General features: G+C 41.4%; 1 non-coding gene across 1 annotated transcript; it reads right to left on the bottom strand.

Annotated features, from left to right (window-relative positions):
* Positions 1-16,698: 16,698 nt before the first annotated feature.
* Positions 16,699-16,831, bottom strand: LOC122434252. The gene has a single exon (XR_006267322.1). It is a non-coding gene; the product is annotated as a small nucleolar RNA SNORA70 (small nucleolar RNA).
* Between the last annotated feature and the right edge of the window lie 2,730 nt (positions 16,832-19,561).

Here is a 19,561-nt window from a genome sequence, read left to right on the forward strand (position 1 = left end):
ATGCCCACGTGAGGGAGGGTAATATGCTCCACTTGAAATCTAATAGTTTATATGCTAATCACATTGTTTTCCTCTCCCCGCAGCCAATGTGCATGAGGCTTCCTCTGCCGGGAGCACTTAAATCAGTCTCTGTGCCTGAACTAGCTAACTCCATATGTGAGATGGACTATAATTTATGTTGAACCAGGAAAAATCAGCAATATTTGACATACAAAAATCAGCAATTTTATATGATTCAGCTTCATAAAACTAAATTATCAATACCTTGTAGCACGATCAGTGGGTTTTCCAGGTGGTAAAGAACTGGCCTGCCAATGCAGGAGACATAAGAGACATGGGTACGATCTCTGGGTCGGGAAGATCCCCTGGAAGAGGGCATGGCAACCCACTCCAGCGTTCTTGTCTGGAGGATCCCATGGACAGAGGAGCCTGGCGGGCTACAGTCCATAGGGTCGCAAATTGTCGGACACGACTGAGGAAACAGCACGTACGCACAGTGTAGTTTAAAAAGAAACCACAGGCCAACGTTGAAAAATAATTCAAAGGGAGTAAGGGAATTAAATTTTTAATCCAAAAATGAAATCTCTAAAATTCCTTTTCTTCTTTTTCTCTCAACACACACACAGAAACACACAGACACATAGATAGAAAATTGTGTTTATGTGTGTGTATGCAAAAGAGTTGGACAGGACTTGGCAAAAAAACAAAAATAAATATTTCTGTATAAAGAATCCATGCATATGTGTATGTATTTCTGTATCACATGGACTGCTAGGCCAGTAGCTCAGTCTGTTCCTCTGACTGGGCCTTGGCTCAGCATCTCATCTTTCCTTTCTCTCCCCTCTCACCTTCTGGATTTATTCTTTTGCTTTCCCATAAGTAGTTGACCTTTCTGATGTAAACAATTCAAACTTGTTCTGCTTACTTGGTAAAGGTGCAGCCCAGCAAAGACAAAGGTTCTGTAATGGAAGAAATTAATGAAGTTACACATTAACCTTTTTTCGTAGTCACAGCATGCTATGCATACATAATCTATTTCTGAATTCCATTACTATTTTATGTGCTTACACTCTGTGCTTTACAACTGAAGGCACTTTATTAAACACAAATTTTTTTAAACGAACTTAAACTTTTGCAAATTAGTGTGTTTGTCTCACCACTATGTTTTTAACAAATAATGCCCTTTATAAGTAAAACTAAACAAAAGCATGTCAAGATTCCCCAGGTCTCAAACTGCACCAGAGATATCTTCAACTGACAAATTGCTGAACAATCCCTTCAGCTGCGCTGAAGGGTGGTGGGGGGTGACCAGAAACTGTTTTCGTATTTCCTTGTGCAAAGCCAGAAGGTTCTAATTTGTTTTTATCTTGCAGCTTGACACTGATGTGATAAAATTTTCTGAGCTCAGAAAATGAGTAGCCCTTCCAAATTCTCCAACTGGCCTTCCCATGGCTTTAGGGTTAAAAAGGAATATTTAGAAGGAAGAAAGTATTTAGAGCTCTGGGGACTGAGGTAAGCAGAGGTGGAGGAGAAGCACTTATAAATATAAGGTAATAAATGGGAAAGGAGAGTCACAGCGTTTGGTTACTGGAGAGCAGCCTTTGGCATCAGGCTCTAGGAAGGCTTCCTGGAAAACAGAATTGGAAGTTCTCAGCTTATCTTATGAGGTACTATTCTCCTTGGAATGATGGTCGCCTATTTGCTGAAGAAATCCGACTTTCAGGCATGTCTGGTGGCTCAGTGCTAAAGAATCTGCCTGCCAATGCAGGAGACACGGGTTTGATCCCTGGTCCGGGAAGATCCCACAAGCCTTGGAGCAACTAAGCCTGTGTGCCACATCTACTGAGGCTCTGCTTTATAGTCCGTGAGCCGCAACTACTGAAACGCACGTGCCCTAGAATCCATTGTCCACAACAAGAGAAGCCACTGCGATGAGAAGCCCGCGCGCCACAGCTAGAGAGCAGCCCCCACTCACTGCAACTAGAGAAAAGCCCACACAAAGCAATGAAGACCCAGCTTGGCTAAAAATAAATAAAGTTATACTAAAAAAAGAAATCTGACTTTCTCCTCCTTAAGAATATATGCAACCATCTCACATAACTACTTATGTCTCTGATTTTCATTCCCTCAATGAATATATTTGAAATATTTACAATGATTTTTGTGGACTTTTTGTGTTGGCACTTAAATTTGTACATAGCAATCATTCCAAAAAGTCTGGTTGTATATATTAACAAATATTGTACATAGTCATGTAAAAAAATAAGACAGATGGCCTTTCACTCATAGAAAATCATATTATGTCTTAGTTCTAGTCTGTCTCCAGTGATAAGACATATTCATATGAAAACTGAAAATAAAAGTATAACAAGCTTAATAGATTATCTGTGCATATTTGTCTAAATGTAAAAAATGTATCTAAATATGCAAGTATCATATTATTACAACACTGTTTCACTGAATTTTTAAGTTTAGAAATGATATATTTTGAAAGTAATCTTTCCATCCATTTTCTGGCAGGAATTCCATAGAGCTGTAGGGAAGAAAAACATTTTCCTCAACCCTCTTAGAGGCCCTGGCTGGGTCTGAAAATTAAATTGACAAAGCTAGGTTAACAGGAGAAAAGCATACAAGCTTTATTGCATCTTTATATATATGTAGAAGTCTTCGCAAGAGAACGAAGACCTGGAAAAGTAAACATAGCAGGAAACTTTTATACCTTGTAGACACTGAAACAATACATTGGTGAGAACTGACACGGCTAAGATATGCAGATGACACCACCCTTATGGCATAAAGTGAAGAGGAACTAAAATCCTCTTGATGAAAGTGAAGGAGGAGAGTGAAAAAGTTGGCTTAAAGCTCAACATTCAGAAAACTAAGATCATGGCACCTGGTCCCATCACTTCATGGCAAATAGATGGGGAAACAGTGGAAACAGTGTCAGACTTTATTTTGGGGGGCTCCAAGGTCACTGCAGATGATGATTGCAGCCATGAAATTAAAAGATGCTTATTCCTTGGAAGGAAAGTTATGACCAACCTAGACAGCATACTAAAAAGCAGATGTTACTTTGCCAACAAAGGTCTGTCTAGTCAAGGCTATGGTTTTTCCAGTGGTCATGCATGGATGTGAGAGTTGGACTGTGAAGAAAGCGAAGTGCTGAAGAATTGATGCTTTGAACTGTGGTGTTGGAGAAGACTCTTAAGAGTCCCTTGGACTGCAAGGAGATCCAACCAGTCCATCCTAAAGGAGATCAGTCCTGGGTGTTCATTGGAAGGACTGATGCTGAAGCTGAAACTCCAATACTTCGGCCATGTGATGCGGAGTTGACTCATTGGAAAAGACCCTGATGCTGGAAGGGATTGGGGGCAGGAGGAAAAGGGGACGACAGAGGATGAGATGGCTGGATGGCATCACCTACTCGATGGATATGAGTTTGAGTAAACTCTGGGAGTTGGTGATGGACGGGGAGGCCTGGCGTGCTGTGATTCATGGGATCACAAAGAGTCAGACACGAGTGAGTGACTGAACTGACCGAACTGAAGGGGTTTGAGCTGGGGTAGTGAGTGATTAAGGGCTTCCCAGCGCTTAATGCTTCCCGGCGCTAGTGCTAAAGAACCCACCTGTCAATGCAGGAGACATAAGAGACAAGGGTTTGATCTCTGGATTGGGAAGATCCCCTGGAGAAGGGCATGGCAACCCACTCCAGTATTCTTGCCTGGAGAATCCCATGGACAGAGGAGCCTGGTGGGCTACAGTCCACAGGGTTGCAAAGAGTTGGACACGACTGAAGCGACTTAGCACATAGTGAGTGGTGGAGAAGAAACTAAGGTTTAGTCTAATGAGGTTTATCTGAATGGATTTCTTGGCCCCAAATTCCCCATCTCTGGTGACAACCATGTCTGAAGTGACTGAAATACAAGTACAATGGTATGCCTGCAGAAAGAAGTAGAGAGAAGATAACAGGAAACAGATAAAAAAATCTCAAGATTGAAGGGTCACCCAATCTCCTGTTTTACCAAAACTTTGATTCTAAATATTGCTGGAGAAAAATAACTTGTTAGGCTATGTTAGAGAACTTAGATTTGAATAAGAGATAAAACTTGAAAAAGTTCCAGATTATTAATATGGTAGCATTGGTAACAGCTTTTTTCTTACAGGTCCTGGGGCCCTGTAGACCCCTCACCCCACCCCTCTTTAACAGTTTATGAGGCTGGCAGGCTGGTGCTTCAAGTTTCATCATGACAACTCTATCCCTCTTAAAATAGATATACCACATAGGAGAGATACTATAAGGTCCATATTTGTCCAGTAGACACGTCTGTGAGTAAGGAGTTCCCCAAGGTCAGGGATGTTGTCTTCATTTTTAGAATTCAGAGGCAGGCAAGATGCATGGTGAAAGGACGTCATGTACAACCCAGTGTAGGATATATAAATGAACTCGTTCCAATAAGTCCCACTGTGAATTAACTTACCTTATTTCTGACGATCATCAACCTATCTGGGAGCTAGTTGTGGTGAGAGATAGAGAGGAAAGGTAAACATGCCATGCCTAGAGCTTAGGGAAATATCAAAAAACAAAACAAACCAAAACAGGATTAAGTAGATGGTCCTGGCAAGCTGACAGACAACAGAGGCAGAGGATTTGGGAAAATAAATTAGGCTAGGATTCATCCCAATTTCTCTTTCTTGACTATGTGATTTGGGCCAAGTCTCTTAGCTTTCTTAGTCTCGGTTTCTATAATAAAAATAATAGAATTATGTAAATTAAAGATCGGTTCAGTTCAGTCGCTCAGTTGCGTCCGACTCTTTGCAACCCCAGGAACTGCAGCATGCCAGGCTTCCCTGTCCATCACCAACTCCTGGAGCTTGGTCAGACTCATGTGCATCGAGTCACTGATGCCATCCAACCATTTCATCCTCTAGTTTAAATATTTATAATAATTACCTAGCTATCTTCAACATCATGTCAATTAGGACAATAATCATTAGTGTCAATTAGGACAATTATTATTAGAACATAAGTTATAATGTTCTAATTTAAATAATCCAATTTTTCAAATTGATTATTTAAAAAATCATAGATTTTTCAAATGATGGTAGAAGGAAAACAAAGAAATTTCCTCTTTCATAATTTTATCTGGGGATGGTCCTTCTTTCCAAAGATACTTTCTTCCTAAAAATGATGGTCTTTTAACATGTAAAGTATGTGTGTGCGTTCTCAGTCATGTCTGACTTTTGGCGATACTATGGACTGTAGCCTACCAGCCTCCTCTGTCCATGGGATTTTCTAGGTAAGAATACTGGAGTGGATTGCCATTTTCTCCTCCAGGGGATCTTCTAGACCCAGGGATCAAACCACTATCCTGCATCCTCTCCATTGACAGGCAGATTCTTCACCACTGTGCCACCTGGGAAGCCTGTTTAACATGTAAACACCAAATCAATAAGGTAAGTTAGTTGCTCCCAGCTTCCTAAGAAGCAAATCCCTTCACCACAATTAACCTAATTTGCACAATCATTACTTTAAGAAGACATTATCCACCCAAATCTCTGTGGTCATAACCCAAACTCCTAAGGTGTGCAATCCATAAAGCTTTGCAATCTTGTTATTGTACTGAAAGAAGGAAAAGAGGGAGGAGAAGGAGGAGAGGGAGGCTTGATTGACTTGTCTCAATGAGACAGCCCTGAGCAACACAAGGCCCCTAAATTGGAAAGGCAATTGAAAGCCACTCCTAGAATATTTAAATCCATTTGGTAGGAGAAGCTAAAGGCAAAGGAGAAAAGGAAAGATATACCTATTTGAATGCAGAGTTCCAAAGAAATAGCAAGGAGAAATAAGAAAGCCTTCTTCAGTAATCAATGCAAAGAAATAGAAGAAAATAATAGAATGGGAAATAGAGATCTCTTCAAGAAAATTAGAGATACCAAGGGAACATTTCATGCAAAGATGGGCTCAATAAAGATCAGAAATGGTATGGACCTAACAGAAGCAGAAGATATTAAGAAGAGGTGGAAAAGAATACACCGAAGAACTGTACAAAAAAGATTTTAATGACCCAGATAACCACCAAGGTATGATCACTCACCTAGGGCTAGACATCCTGGATTGTGAAGTCAAGTGAGCCTTAGGAAGTATCACTATGAACAAACCTAGTGGAGGTGATGGATTCCAGCTGAGCTATTTCAAATCCTAAAAGATGATGCTGTGAAAGTGCTGCACTCAATATACCAGCAAATTTGGAAAACTCAACAGTGGCCACAGGACTGGAAAACGTCAGTTTTCATCCCAATCCCTAAGAAAGGCAATCCCAAAGAATGCTCAAACTACCACACAATTGCACTCATCTCACACACTAGCAAAGTAATGTTCAAAATTCTCCAAGTCAAGCTTCAACTATGTGAACTGTGAACTTCCAGATGTTCAAGCTGGTTTTAGAAAAGGTAGAGGAACTGGAGATCAAATTGCCAACACCCTTTGGATCATAGAAAAGCAAGAGAATACCAGAAAAATATCTACTTCTGCTTTACTGACCATGTCAAATCCTTTGACTGTGTGGATCACAACAAACTGTGGAAAATTCTTCAAGAGAAGGGAATACCAGACCACCTTACCTGCCTCCTGAGAAATCTGCATGCAGGTCAGGAAGCAACAGTTAGAACTGGACATGGAACAACAGACTGGATCCAAATAAGAAAAGGAGTTTGTCAAGGCTGTATATTGTCACCCTGCTTATTTAACTTATACGCAGAGTACATCACGAGAAACACTGGGCTGGAGGAAGCACAAGCTGGAATGAAGATTGCCAGGAAAAATATCAATAAACTTATATATGCAGATGATACCACCCTTATGGCAGAAAGGAAGAGGAACTCAAGAGCCTCTTGATGAAAGTGAAAGAGGAGATTGAAAAAGTTGGCTTAAAACTCAACATTCAGAAAACTAAGATCATGGCATCTGGTCCCATCACTTCATGGCAAATAGATGGGGAAACAGTGGAAACTGGCTAACTTTATTTTTGGGGGCTCCAAAATCACTTCAGATGGTGACTGCAGCCTTGAAATTAAAAGACGCTTGCTCCTTGGAAGGAAAGTTATGACCAACCTAGACAGCATATTAAAAAGCAGAGACATTACTTTGCCAACAAAGGTCCATTTAGTCAAAGGTATGGTTTTCCAGTAGTCATGTATGGATGTGAGAATTGGACTATAAAGGAAGCTGAGTGTGGAAGAATTGATGCTTTTGAACTGTGGTGTTGGAGAAGACTCTTGAGAGTCCCTTGGACTGCAAGGAGATCCAACCAGTCCATCCTAAAGGAAATCAGTCCTGAGTGTTCACTGGAAGGACTGATGTTGAAACTGAAACTCCAATACTTTGGCCACCTGATGTGAAGACTTGACCTCTTGGAAATGACCTTGATGCTGGGAAAGATTGAGGGCAAGAGGAAAAGGGGAGGACAGAGGATGAGATTGTTGGATGGCACCACCTACTCTATGGACATGAGTTTGAGTAATCTCTGGGAATTGGTAATGGACAGGGAAGTCTGGCATGCTGCAGTCCATGGGGTTGCAAAGAGTCAGACACGACTGAGCGAATGAACTGAACTGAACTGTGTATATCAAGTATTTGTACAACAGGTGCATGATGCTACAGATGGACCTTAGCCTTAGAAATCAGCCCAGAAGACAACAGTGAGGTCAGTGGTGAAATTCATCTGGAAAAGACAATTTGATGCAAATGTAACTCTCCTCTTAGTAAGTCATTTTTGTTCAGGGTGGATTCTACTGACTTAGAATCTTCTAATGCAATTCACACTTTTCTAGGAACTGAAATCATCAGTGATATCTCAAAATTTATGAGTCATAGAGCACTCATCATATAATAAACTGAATCTTACTTTTTCCAGTTATTTAGGGGATGTTCAAGCCAATGTTCTAAGTTAGGGTTGGGTACATTTTTTCTGTGAAGGGCCAGATAGCACATATTTTAGCCTTTTCAAGACTTTCAGACTCAACTATCTTTAGCACAAAAGCAGCCATAAGTGAAAAGTCATGGCTGTGTATTTACAAAAATGGAAGGCAGGTTTTGGGCCACAGGTCATAGCTTATCAACTCCAACAAAAATCCAAGTCAACATCTAAATTATGTTATGCCATAAAATTAAATAGCAATTTATCAGTCTTTCCGGTTGAAAATTTTACCAAGTAACTGTGTGATTTTTTTTTTTACCAGCTTCAAGTAACTTTAGTGATTTAGAGCTAAAACTATAATAAGTGTTCATGGTAAATGATCAATAACTACTTGTTGGGTGGATAATGGGATGTATCAAAAAGCAGCCTCTCAATCATGCTATATCTCCAGATGCTCCAGGTTTTTTTTAACTCTCTGAATCACATCTTCCTTTGTGTTATGCTGAGGTTTTCTTTATTATAGCATGTTGATTTTTTCCAGTTTCATCATTACAATGAAACTAGCTTATTTAAGAAAGTAGATACAAGTACTACAAGGTACATAATTGCTTATCTCCAAAACTTAAGGACAGGGTTTCCCTGATGGCTTAGTGGTAAAGAATCAGCCTGCCAAGGCAGGAGATATGGGCTCAATCCATGATCCAGGAAGATGCTGTGGAACAAGTAAGCCCATGTCCCACAACTATTGAGCCTGTGCTCCAGAGCCCAGGAGCCATAACTACTCAAGCCCATGTGCTTTAGAGCCTGTGCGCTACAACAAGAGAATAGCCCCCACTTTCTGCAACTAGAGAAAAGCCTATGTAGCAAGGAAGACCCAGCATAGCCAAGAATAAATTTTAATAAAGATTTTTTTTTTATTTAAGGACAGAATTTTGGGGGGAATTTGAAATGTTTCATAGTTTACAAAGTTTATACAGTACAGACACTGTATTATATGTCACATCCCCACATCCCTCAAAGTTTGCAGTAGCACCATTAATCAAACATAGCATTTCTCTAGTGAAACACATGAATATTCATATTAAATAAGATAAACAGAGATTATAATAATCCAGCCATTCTCAAAGTATAATTTATGGATCCTTGGGAATCTTCACGAAGTCAAAGTTATTTTTATAAAAATACCTTTTTCACTCTTAATCTCTTATGAATATATAGCAAAGTTTTCAAGGGGCTGCATGCTGTGTGATAGTACGGTAGATTAAATGTAGAAGCAGAAATGAGAATCTGGCTGTCTCTATTAAGCAAGAGTGAAAAGAGATTTGAAAGAATGCTAAATAATGCCACTCTTCTTACTAAAATTTGGTTTGGAAAAATTTAGTAGAAATTTTCATAAACTATCACTTATGCCAATATGTGATGATCTTGTTATTTTTAAATAAATGCAAAGTAATACTTTTTAACTTTTCATTTTAATTTCTAATGTGGTAACTGGATAGATACAACTCACATCAGCAAAAGAATTTTGGGGTCCATGATAATTTTCAAGAATGAAAGTCCCAAGACTAAACTGAAATGTCTTATAACCACTATAAAAAGTTAACATCAGTTCAAGACAAATTTAGCTGCCAAGTGAAGGGAAGTGAGTTGAAAGTCGCTCAGTCAGGTCTCTCTTCACAACCCCATGAACTATACAGGCCATGGAATTCTCCAGGCCAGAATACTGGAGTAGGCAGCCTTTCCCTTCTCCAGGGGATCTTCCCAACCCAGGGATGGAACCCAGATCTCCCACATTGCAGGTGGATTCTTTTACCAGCTGAGCCACAAGGAAAGCCCAGTGGCCAAATGAGTTCGGCAAAAACTTTCAATTTTCTGAGCATATGAAAGTCACAATTACAGTTGAGGGACCGTTGGCTTTTTAGCAAGTCTGATATTAGAGGCTGCCTCATGTTTATTCTAAAGCAAAGTCCAAACCCTGGGGTCTTCGGTTTAGGAGGCTTTTGTAGGTTGGAAATTAAATGCCTGCAGGATTCAGGCAGGTAAATGAATTACGTGAAACAAGGCAGTTGGAGACTGTGATACTTGGCGTATGTGATGCCTTGCAGAAGAGCCTGGCTTTACCAAACCTTTAGAATTCAATAGGGCTTCCCTGGAGCCTCAAACTGTAAAGAATCTGCCTGCAATGCAGGAGACCCAGCTTCCATACCTGGGTTGGGAAGATTCCCTGGTGAAGGGAATGGTTACCCATGCCAGTATTCTTGCCTGGAGAATTACATGGACAGAGGAGTCTGGCAAGCTACTGTCCACAGTGTCGCAAAGAGTCAGGCATGACTGATACGCTAACATGGACCAACTGAGTAAACTTCAATAGAAACTGGAAATCTAGTATTTTTAAGTGAAAGTTTCTCATTGTATTTGCTATTTAAACAGTTTTTTAAAAGAACACTTGACAAATCAGAAACATCCACTGGTTCTTGTCCATGTGATGCTCGAGCACTTATGTTAGGGGAAACACACCGACTGAAACTCCCCACCCTGGCCAGGCACCATAGTAGCCATGTGTGTGAGTTTATTTTATGCCAGGAGGTCCTGGTAAGGAACACAGAACTAACAAGACACCACCAACCAGAAGAGTTTGGGGAAAGTCAAAAGGAGATGTCATATGTCCTCCCACCTCCCAGAATCCTTCTCATTGGCATCCGTCCTGGCTGAGCAATGAATGTGCCACCAGGAAGGACCTGAGTCAGAATGATAGGCCAGAGACAACCGGGAAACTAAGCCCATTATCATAAAACCAGGGACCGCAAGCCGCATAGCAGAGCACTTCTCCAGGGTTCCTCACCCTCCTGCTCTCCACCCAGGCACCCCTTCCCGATAAAGTCTCTTGCTTTGTCAGCATGTGTGTCTCCTCAGGCGATTCATTTCCAAGTGTTAGACAAGAGCCTCCTTTCAGGCCCTGGAAGAGGCCCCCCTTCCTGCTTACATGGACTCTGGGCCGCATAAGTCTCCTGCCCGCCCTTGAGAAATGCTGACTGAATGTTAGCTCACTTTCTCTCAAGGGCATGGACAGATGGAAGTGGTGACCAGATGTGACAGCAAAAGGCATGGGGAAGCTCCACCACTGACTCCACTGTTATTGCTGGCTCAGCTCCAAGATCATACAGTTTGAAAAGTCAGCTTTGTCAAATTCCTTGACCACAGTTTTCATATTGAAACAATCACTTTGAATTTTCTTTCACATATTAGTTACAGAGATATAAACAAACTGCTATACCTTCTGAATTCTAGTTATTGATTTCTAAATGTTAGTAACACAACTCAGAAACTTCTTTCACTACAAATATTCTGAGGAATACAGATCATGGGATAATAATAATTGAATGTGTATAATTACTGTGATTCTTCTCTTTCTCAGTTCGATGTCATATGGTGGATAAAGACTGCGCTAATTTGGTTATAAATAAAGTATTGGTCAAAAAACAATGCATCTCACCTCTCTATCCATTTGCCTTTTTAATAATTGAGCCATTTCCTGTTTCTTATGATTATTAAAAAAATGCACTTTCATTGTGGAAATTTTAGAAAATATAGAAAAGTACAAACAACATAATAAAAGTCATTAAGGATCTCACCATGTAGAGATAACTAGGACTACATTTACAGGGATAGTTACAGATATAAATGTATTTACATGTGCATCAAAAAAATTTGCATATGTATGTATTCTCCAAATACATACATATGTAGATATACAATGGAGTAGGAAATGACAACCCATTTCAGTATTCTTTCCTGGAAAATTCCATGGACAGGGAAGTCTGGTGGGCTATGGTCCATAGGGTCACAAAAGAGTTGGACACATCTGAGAACGCAGTCACACATGCACATAGATATTAAGTTCAGCTCAGTTCAGCCGCTGTCATGCCCAACTCTTTGTGATCCCATGGACTGCAGCACGCCAGGCTTCCCTGTCCATCACTAACTCCTGGAGCTTGCTCAAATTCATTGAGTCGGTGAAGCCATCCAACCATCTTATCCTGTGTCATCCCCTTCTCCTCCTGCCTTCAATCTTTCTCAGAATTAGGATCTTCTCAAATGAGTCTGTTCTTCCCATCAGGTGGCCAAAGTATTGGAGCTTCAGCTTCAGCATCATCCCTTCCAATGAATATTCAAGACTAATTTCCTTTAGGATTGATTGGTTTGATCTCCTGGCAGTCCAAGGGACTCTCAAGAGTCTTTTCCATATATATGCATTAGTATACTGTATTGGTGTTTATCTTTCTGGCTTACTTCAGTCTGTATAATGGGATCCAGTTTTATCTATCTCATTAGAACTGATTCAAATGTATTCTTTTTAATGGCTGAGTAACATATGGAATTTAGAAAGATGGTAATGATAACCCTATGTGCAAGACAGAAAAAGAGACACAGATGTATAGAACAGAATTTTGGACTTTATGGGAGAAGGTGAGGGTGGGATGATCTGAGAGAACAGCATCGAAACATGTATATTATCAAGGGTGAAACAGATCGCCAGTCCAGGTTGGATGCATGAGACAAGTGCTTGGGGCTGGTGCACTGGGAAGACCCAGAGGGATGGGATGGGGAGGGAGGTGGGAGGGGGGTTCAGGATGGGGAACACATGTAACTCCATGGTTGATTCATGTCAATGTATGGCAAAAACCACTACAATATTGTTAAGTAATTCGCCTCCAACTAATAAAAATAAAAGAAAAAAAAAGAAAAACATGTAGAAAATAAACTGGTAAATATTACAAAAAAAAAAAGAGAGAGTCTTTTCCAACATCACAGTTCAATTCTTCAGTGCTCAGCTATCTGTATAGTCCAACTCTCACATCCTTACATGAATACTGGAAAAACCATAGATTTGACCAAATGGACTTTTGTCAGCAAAGTAATGTCTCTGCTTTTTAATATGCTGTCTAGGTTGGTCATACAAATGGTAAAATTAGGGTAATATTTTGTATTCAATTTTGACTTCTGCTTTTTTTTTTAATTAATGAGCACTTATAGGTTTGATTTCAAAGTGGAATTTCTCATTTTACTGACACACAGCTCTGAAACAAAGCAAGGGAAGACTGCAGCAGAGCCCATCTCAGTGAGGACACACAAATAGGAGCTATTATTATAAATGAGAGCCATGAGTCAGGCCAGCCCTAACAACTATCTGTTTTTCCTCCTTCTCTCTGATTCACATGTCTCCTTTCTATAATATCTGGTGGGTTCCTGAATGCATGTGAACTACTTCTCAGCACTTGGACTATTTATGAAGAAATGATTACCGAGAAAGTAAAATCTGTCTTCCAGACAGTGTCCCTAGCCTTCCTGTACACAGAAACCTGGTTATTATTTATGTGCAGCAAATTCTACTAGAGTCTGAAACGACCCAGTCCTCCAGCAGCTTCTGACATAGCTTGGGAGATATAATGCAAATACAAAGAAAGATGAATATCAGTGATAGATATGCTAATTTAATAAGTTAAATAAATCACTAGAGTAGCTAGTATAAAATAATAGTTGTGCCAGAACAGCACATAAGTTTCTTTTCTAGATTGACCTCATTCTGGCCCAGATTGAAAGGAAATTCAACTTGAGTCAGTAGCAAGCATTCCCCTCCCTGAGTTAACACAGTATCCAGGTCTGGGTAGTTCATTGATCACCTGCTCACATGAATGATTTTGAGATACCATTGTTTGGTCTGCATAATTTCTTCAGGATCAAGGACTCTGCCACTTTGAAGCTCTGCATAGGGATTGACAGTTCTTGGAGAGGCTGAATTCTGGCATCTAGGGGGCAGCCTCCCTTGACATAACCACAGCTAAGCCATATCAGTTTGCCCCTGCCCCTGGGATGTTGCCTTAGAAATGCTACCCAGTCTCCATTCTGTTGTGAGCCTCAGCACTCCCTCCTTCCTGTCCTATATCAGAGGAAACTCACTTAGCTTCCTGTCAAAGACAATCTCCTCTCCCTACTGCTACTCCAGGGCACTAATATCACCAACTCAATGGCTTATGTTCTTACAAAACACAAGAAAAGCTGTTGACTTCTCATGAGGCAAAATTCCTAAGGATCTGGCTACCTATTTGAAATGAATGAAGGAATGTATAAGGAGAAAGCATGCCAGCAAATATTTCTACAAGAGTTGAGAAGTGGCTGTCATCAATGAGCTTTGAAATTATTTAGCAGGGTTCATGGACAAAATAGTCCTAAATCTGAGACCTGGTGGATGGATCAGTCTTGAACAAGTAGAGAAGTAAGTAGAATTTTCTAATTAGAAATGTTTTAATTTTCTAATTAGAATTTACTTTCTAAGTAAGTAGAATTGCAATGAGCAAGAAGGTAGCATGGGAACAGTTCTATCCTAGTCGGGACCTGCAAAGACTAGTTAGTTGGGAGCTCTTGGAGCAGGGTAGACATGTGTAGAGACGCAATGGTCAGTTTGTAGAAGGCGTTGAATGTCAGATTACTGCTGCAGCTATTTTACTTGTTTTGCAGACAACAGAAAGCAGTAAAGACTTCTCTGAGGACTGTATCATTGAAAATGTGATCAGACAGAGAATCATGGCCAAAGTCATCTTAGGGTGATTGCTAGAGAAGGCTTCTCTGAGGAAGTGTGTCTTGGGGTTGCACCATGGAGGGTAAGGTCAAGCCCCCCTTCAAAAGTGGATATTAATATGGAGATTGACAAAGTCACACAAGCACTAGGAGTTTATTATTCATATAATGAGGCTTTGTGGGGAGAGCCTAGAAAGATATGAGACCAAAAAATATCTAAGCCAATTCAAATGCTCAACAAAGGGAGACCATGTGGCTTTGTTTTGGTTGTGGTGGGGTTGGGGCAAGGGTTCCCACATGCAGGTTGGGGCTTGCATGATGGGGACATTCCACCTGTAAGTGTGCCAAGGGACGGAGGGTATAGGCTTTCTTAGTGGCTTACCCAGACGAGCAGGGCTTGAAGATATGTAGAATCAAGCATCAAAAATAAACTCAGACTCTTTATTACATGGTGATATTTTAGCTGAAACCAGAGGATGGAAGAGGCAAGAGAAGAGCTAGAGGAACAGCCTTCCAGACAGAAGAAATGTAACCAAAAAACCCAAAGCCGTGAAAGGCCTTGAATGGTTAGGAAACAGAGAGGCCAGTGTACTTGCAACATGGAAAGTAGGGAAAGATGAGGCTCAGGTCAGTTCACTTCAGTTGCTCAGTCGTGTCCAACTCTTTGCAGCCCCATGGACTGCAGCACACCAGGCCTCCCTGTCCATCACCAACTCCTGGAGCTTACTCAAACTCGTGTCCATTGAGTCAGTGATGCCATCCAACCGTCTCATCCTCTGTCCTCCCCTTCTCCTCCTGCCTTCAACCTTTCCTAGCATCAGGGTCTTTTCCAGTGAGTCTGTTCTTCACATCAGGTGGCCAAATTATTGGAGTTTCAGCTTCAGCATCAGTCCTTCCAATGAATATTCAGGACTGATCTCCTTTAGGATGGACTGGTTGGATCTCCTTGCAGTCCAAGGGACTCTCAAGAGTCTTCTCCAACCACAGTTCAAAAGCATCAATTCTTCAGTGTTCAGCCCTCTTTATAGTCCAACTCTCACATCCATACATGACCCCTGGAAAAACCATAGCCTTGACTAGACGGACCTTTGTTGGCAAAGTAATGTCTCTGCTTTTTAATATGCTGTCTAGGTTGGTCATAACTTTTTTTCCAAGGAGCAATCTTCTTTTAATTTCAAGGCTGCAGTCACCATCTGCAATGATTTTAGAGCCCCCCAAAATAAAGTCTGTCACTGTTTCCATTGTTTCCCCATCTATTTGCCATGAAGTGATGGGACCAGATGCCATGATCTTATGATCTTAGTCTTCTAAATGTTGAGTTTTAAGCCAACTTTTTCACTCTCCTCTTTCACTTTCATCAAGAGGCTCTTTAGTTCTTCTTTGTTTTCTTCCATAAGGGTGGTGTCATCTGCATATCTGAGGTGATTGATATGTGTCCCAGCAATCTTGATTCCAGCCCAGCCTTTCTCATGATGTACCCTGCATATAAGTTAAATAAGCAGGGTGACAATATACAGCCTTGATGTACTCCTTTTCCTATTTGGAACCAGTCTGTTGTTCCATGTCCAGTTCTAACTGTTGCTTCCTGACCTGCATACAGGTTTCTCAAGAGGCAGGTCAGGTGGTCTGGTATTAGGGAGGCCAGGTCATGCCAAGAGTTTAAATTTAAATCAAGAATAACGGGAAGTCAAGAAGCAAGAGTTAGAACTGGACATGGAACAAAAGGAAGATTCTGAAGCTGGTAACACATCATTATGTACCTGCTGGGGGAAATCACCTACCTTGGCTCCTTTTTTCTGACAAGAAAGTAGGATTTATTATGGGCATGAGTATGGAGGGGACAGTGCCAAGGTTCTTATGGGTGCAGGGCCCACCATTGGGCCAGAGGGTGAGGAATAGGGGTATATTTGACCCCACAGCCATCTGAGATGAACCACTTTTCTGCCACTATGTTTTCAAATTCATCTGCATTAAAGTTAGACAATCCCCCTTCTTGGAGAAGTGGAGCTTCTGGCTGCCAGGGAACTTGAACTTGACTCTGTGGAGGGCCTCAGTCACAACCTTGTTCTGCAGGTTGGTGCAGATGGACATTATGACTGAACCAATGTGGACCCTGGCCACTGCCCTGGGGCTTTCCGAAGGCACCGCACATACCTGTCTGGAGTCTAGATTGTGGACAGCATGCCGGTCGTGAATGTCCACTGTGAAGGGCCATATTCAAGTTCCTTAGGGCAACTCATGCAGGCAACAGGCTGTATACACTACTGAGGAGGCTGCTATTTGCAGCCATTGCACACTGGGATCCCAGGGCGAAAATGGCACAGTTGGCTTGCTTCATTCATACTAAGTCGCTTCAGTCATGTTTGACTCTGTGCAGCCCCATGGACTGTAGCCCGCCAGGTTCCTCCGCCCTTGGGAGTCTCCAGGCAAGAATACTGGAGTCGGCTGCCATGCCCTCCTCCAGGAGATATTCCTGACCCGGGGATCAAACCCACATCTTTTACATCCCCTGCATTGGCAGGTGGGTTCTTTACCACTGGTGCCACAAAGGAAACCTACAGTTGGTTTTAGTTGGCTGCAAACTGTTGCTTCTTTATTAGGAATCTCTGCATCAAAGCTCACATCACTTATTTTTAGCTAAAAGAGTTAGCTCTAGTGATAGATTTTAAATAACTGCCCATTTGTTTTCAAAAGCAATTGTTGTTCAAAACAACCATCCCTTTAATAAGAATATAATGTAATAGTTTCCTGTTCATTTAGTTTATGACCAGAGTGATTTCTGGAACTTCCGAAACAATTGCACCCCATATTCCTAACGATCACCACGTTGCCTTTGCACTCCTGATGTAGGCTTGGGGACAGGAAGTCACCAAATGTCAGTATTACATTCATCTTTAGGACCTGGAAATGCATAGGACCTCAGTGGGGTGGAATGTGCCCATGGTGATGTAGGTCCCTGGGAATCTTGACAATTTTGTCTTTAAAGTAGTTAATCTATTTGAGAAATATGCTTGTGTCTTTGACTTCACAAGATTTGTGTTCTTGATCATCTAATTTTATATCTTAAATTTATCCTTTTAATATCATACTATTTCAGAATTTACATTCTACAAAAATAAAATAAAGTCAGTGCCAAATCAGTATTATTGTGTGCCCAACTCTTTTTGGTTGCTATTTCCCAGAATCTTTTTCTTTTTTTTTGCTGTCTGTAAACTGACATGCACAGATACATCTTAGGATTTCCCTGGTGATCCAGTGGTTAAGAATCTGCCTGACAGTGGACTGGATGCAGGATTGATCCCGGGCTGGGGAAGATTCCACATGCTGCGGGGCAGCTAAGCTTCTATGCCACAACGACTGAAGCTTGTGCCCTAGAGCCTGTGCTCCGCAACAAGAGAAGTCATCACAGTGAGCAACCCGTGCCCTGCAATGAAGAATAGCTCACGCATAACAACCAAAGACCCAGAGCTGCCAAAAATAAATAGATAGAATTTTTTAAAAAGAAATATCTTGACAAATTAACATATATGATATTTTACATTTTGACTTAGCAAATGAATTTAAGACTGAGGTATTCCCAAGTTAATACTTAGAGCAAGCAGATAGCTATGGAATGTGATTTTGGAGACAAGGAGTTTCTCTCTTCTTGCTCATCACAAAGCTTTACCTTTCTACCACCTGGCAGTCAGGGCCTGAACTCAGGGGAGGTGAGAGAAGCTCCTCTGGTGATAAATCTAGGGTGATCACGCTCAGTGTCGTGGGAACACCTCCTTGAATTTTGCATCCAACGCACCACTTACCTGGCTCTCATCCAGGCCCTGGCAGCAGACCATTTGAGATAAAACTCAGGACAGGTTAATATGCAAATATGCTCTCTAAACAGTATAACACGCTGTCATTAATGACCAGCTAATGGAGCCAGCTTATTAGATTAGAACCCATCCCACCAAAAGGTTCTTAGGAAATGGGACACTGAAGAAGTCAGTTGTGAGGAACAGAAAGCATTTGAAAAGGTTTGAAGCCTATGGTGCTGCTCAAAGGCACAGCATGGACCATGACCGAGAAATAGCAACTGATGGGGCTAGTGTGGCAGGGGGCAGGGAGGGGTGCTGGCCTGAGCAAGGAGGAAGTCAGTGGCTCTCTGGAAAGGATACGAGAGTCTTGGAAAACTCAGTTTTGTGTGTGTGTGTGTGTGTGTGTATGGATGGACATATACATCACATATATAATATTGCATGTGTATTACTCATGTACATAAACTATATAGTACATACACATCCATGTACACATGTATATACACACATGTACATATATTTACACAAACACCATGTGTGTATGTGTATTTAGGGGTAGGGGTGGGAAGTCTTATAGTGGACACAAAGGTAACAAATTCACTTCAGGTCCAGGGCTTACATTTACAAGGAAGGCCACCCAGCTAATCTGCAGCCCTTTCAATCTGCCTGAAGCTTATTTCTATGTTTGTGACAAAGGAAGGGCTTATACCATCCCTGCTACTGTAATATAGGCGTCAGGCAGCTTTCAACCTCATCCTCTGTCAGTGGGCAGCTCTGTCTAAAGAGAGGGCTATATGGTGAAGACTGTGTTTGAATGTCAAGCCTCTCAGCTTACAGGGGACCTATGCTCATCTTTCCTGACTGGTCTGCACTTTGCTTTCCCTGTTTGTCCTCAAGCCTCCTGTCTGACTGGGTCTTGCCTCCAGCCTTGGCCTCCAGCTCAGAGGATCCATGGATTGTGTCCTGTTACTCAGCTTGGCATCCTCAGGTTGGCCACCTTTTGTAGTGCAATGCCCATTTTATGACCCCTGAAGGTATGGTCCATTGTGCTTTGACTCACCTGCTGTTTGATTCTGCTTCCAATGGGTCTGATTCCCAACACAGGGCACTAGCAAGTGGTGTTCATGGCAACGTGACTTTACGTGGTGCTGCAAATAAGAGGTCCTAACAGGGCCCCCAAGCAGTTGCAACATAATTTGTAAGCCCAGAGGAGGTGGCTAGTTATGAAGCAGAGGGGAGGAGATGTCTAGGGAAGGAGAAAAACCAACATGCCGTAAA

The sequence above is a fragment of the Cervus canadensis genome, chromosome 33, assembly GCF_019320065.1.
Source record: "Cervus canadensis isolate Bull #8, Minnesota chromosome 33, ASM1932006v1, whole genome shotgun sequence".
Lineage (NCBI taxonomy): Eukaryota > Metazoa > Chordata > Mammalia > Artiodactyla > Cervidae > Cervus > Cervus canadensis.